The sequence below is a fragment of the Atta colombica genome, unplaced genomic scaffold (assembly GCF_001594045.1).
Source record: "Atta colombica isolate Treedump-2 unplaced genomic scaffold, Acol1.0 scaffold123, whole genome shotgun sequence".
NCBI lineage: Eukaryota > Metazoa > Arthropoda > Insecta > Hymenoptera > Formicidae > Atta > Atta colombica.
In genome coordinates, this window is record NW_017259210.1 from 123,527 (window position 1) to 127,113 (window position 3,587).

A 3,587-nucleotide genomic window follows, 5' to 3' on the forward strand; every position below is an offset into this window, starting at 1 on the left:
CGGCCTGCCGGCCGAACTGAGCGAGCTCCATCGGGAACGGTCCGGCTCTTTGTTTTGGCTGGATCGCAGCCGACGCGATTCCGAGTAGTATCTTGCTCCGATGCGTATCTCGTTACGGGCCCGGCCCCGGCGCGATTGAAGCGTAAATCATTTTTTTCAGCGCGACCGCGAAATTGCGCGCCGATTCGCTCACACGCGCGAACGAGGGCGAGGAAGTCTCACGCTCGACCCGAGGAACGCACAAAACCAACAAAAAGTCAAAACGACTTTATTTTGACTCTTAACGCCAATAAAGAGTCTAGTTCTGTAATCAAAATTCATCATTGACGTCATGAAAGTGATTGCACACATTTGGAGTTATTTTTATTGGAAGGCCTTCTAAACTTTTGGATTACAAGAATTTTTCCCACATTGAGAGAACAAATGATTAATTACTATAATTTAACTAATTTGTAGTTATGTTTATTGCCAGCTACATTGAAAAGAAATTACTAAATGTTAATAAATATTTGTTTGATTAGTTTTCAATAAACATTTACTTAATAAAAATGAAGTTAAATTAAATTAATGATTTTTGTATCGAATAAATATATATTTACATTTAATAAATATTTATTTAGAATTATTTAAATAAATATTTATCAAAATATATTTAGTATTTTTTAGAGCATATATACTTTCTTTTATCAAAAACATAATTATATTTTTACTTTTTACTAAAAAAATATGACTCTGCCTAATATAATTATCAATACTAACATTATAGCAGTAATAACTAAGAAACTCCTAATACAATTATTATTGTACCATGCAATTACATTCACAAATACTAAACACTTTTCCCTCAATGTACTTTTTTTGCTGTGAAATTAGAGAAAAACTGTTACTCTAATATTCAAGATAACGTAATGTTATATCGAATGAGGAAGTCGCATTTCTAAAACAGCGATAACACGCGTAACAATTTCGATTTAATTTTCTGTTGGATTGCTTTTTATATCTTTGATATTCGAGCTTAATATCCCTTCAACCTTCGCACGAAGGCGCACCCCGAAGGGTAGCGATTAAAATTCGTAGAATGTAGACGGGACGGTGGGATCGATAGCAGCCACTGACTTGTCAGTGATTGCGCCCACTTGCAGCGACTATAAATAGGTAAAGATAGAACTGAATCAACGTTTGATGATAATGTATTTACTCGAATCTACTTGACATTCATTCAAAGTCTATTTTGCCTCTGCAAGAAAGAGGAAAATATTATTTACTTCTCAATTTTCCACGTAAGATATTTCCATGAATTAAAATTCAAAGGAAGATTACAAGATTATGATATCAAAGCAAAGTAATGGTCAACTCGTTTCTTTACGTAAGTTTAAATAACATTTTGTAATTTTTAACTTCCATATACGTAAAATCAATCCATTTTCTGTGTTAAATTACTTAATTTCAAAATAAATAACATACATTAACATACGTATTTAAATAATAAATTTGTTTGCATTCTAGATAGACATCCTTTTTTGTTCAGCCAAAGTTTTTTAATGCTTTTAGACTTAAAAAAATCTTCTGTTACTTTTTAGCATCTTTAATACATAATTAAATTTTATTTTTTTAACTTAAATGTTAAAATCTTTTTAATTCCAATATTTTAATTTTATCTTTATTTAATGAGGACAAAATTTGAAAGTACAATTTTTCAAAAAGAAATCCAGATTGCAGACAAATAGCTAAATTTGAATTTTTAATACATTTCTTGAATTCATCGTTTAACTTCATTGTTAAATTAATGACATATTGAAGAACAGTAGCGACCTGAGAAAGAATAAAAATGAAATTGACTATAATTTGACATCATAAATTTAACAGTGTGAAACACACATAAATCAATCACAGAAAGGGCATTTCCTATCCAATCGACTCTCTTTCTCAAAAACACTTTGATAATTCTGATATTTGATTATTTAATTCATCCATCGCTCGAAAGCTTTCCATGTGCTTTCGACTTTAGCCAGAAGTTCGATCTCATATTTCAGCCCATTATCGATAATCAGACATTTTCCGTCGATTTCCCGGAATAAACCAGATACACCATCGACCAAGACTGCATTCCATTTGACGTTCACAGAGCATACAAGCATCATTGTCTAAACAAGAGGTCTGTTTTCCGTGGATGAACTAATATATTTTTGAAACTTAAAGTGAGATAAGTAAGATACATGTTTGATATTTGGCGAAAGCGAGAAAAATTGCAGTTCTAATGCAGCCAAGTAAAAAGATAAAAACAGACCTAAGGGTGAAATAATTCCAAGACTGCGTTTAGAAATGTTTCTAATATTCAGTGAACAACAAGGATAAAATGGCTATCTTAAAGTCTATGTTCCTTGAGAATGACTCCAAAGAAACGTACGAATATCTGAAATGTATACAGCAATTTTATAATTATAATTTCTCAATCTTATAATTATATATTATATATAGTTGCTTTAAAAGTATTTCTTATTACGGATCATGACCTGCGTTTGTACTCTCATTCTCACAGCAGAATATTTATGATAAATATTTGTTATTATTCATTTTCGTAAATGTTATATAAATATTCTATACATATTTTATATAAAGCTTTATTCGAAATATTGTTAAAAGATAGACTTAAATATTTCATATAGTAATTGTAATAAATTTTTGTTAAATATTTATTTGAATTATAATGTCTTAAGTATTTCCCTACCATTTACTACAAGGTTTACAATAAATAATGTTCATAATAAATGTTTATGATCTGTGCAGTCTAAGACTCACAAAATATCTAATATATATAATAAGCCTCATAAATATTTATAAATATTGTGTGTTGTCTGGGTTGACCCTCATTTATCATTTAATTTTGAGAATCCATTATTTTTATATCGTTACACCCTAAAATTGTGCGTTGTGAGCATTAAATGATACACAGCTCAAGTATCACTCGCGCGGCACTTGCGTCGTGGTCGCGCGCACGACGCAATCTAATCGCCGCGCTCGTCCGCACGAAGCGTCGACGCGGGTGCATTCCGCGGCGCGAGGATACCATCAGCGGGAGGGAGGGAGGGGAGGGGACCTGTCGGTCCCCCGACAGTCGGGACACAGAGCGGAGTGGGGGACCGGACGGTCTGACGCAGAAGCGCGTCAGGAGAAGTTGGGAGCCGGTCGCAATGACAGTGGTGGGGAGGGGCGAGCAACTGGCGAGCGACGGGAGGGAGGGGACGGGAGGCACGACAGCGACCGCCACACACAAACCGACCATAAACCAGGCGTAAACTTGCCCCCTCCCGCGTGCCCCGCGACCCGACATACACACACACGACACACACGCGCGCGCGCGCGCGGGGGCGCGCGGCAACCCCGTCCAGTCAGCCTTCTCGGCACAGCGCAGCCAGACGACATTGGGGCCAAGACGGCGGCACAGCAGTCGCCGTCCGAGTCTCATGCGGTGTGCGCAGTCAGTCAGTTGTCAGCCCGGCTTCGTAGCGAGCGGATGTGTGCGTCTGCGATCTCACCCGCGTAATACGTATACATACTTGTTACAGATATAGTTCGTACGCGCGCCG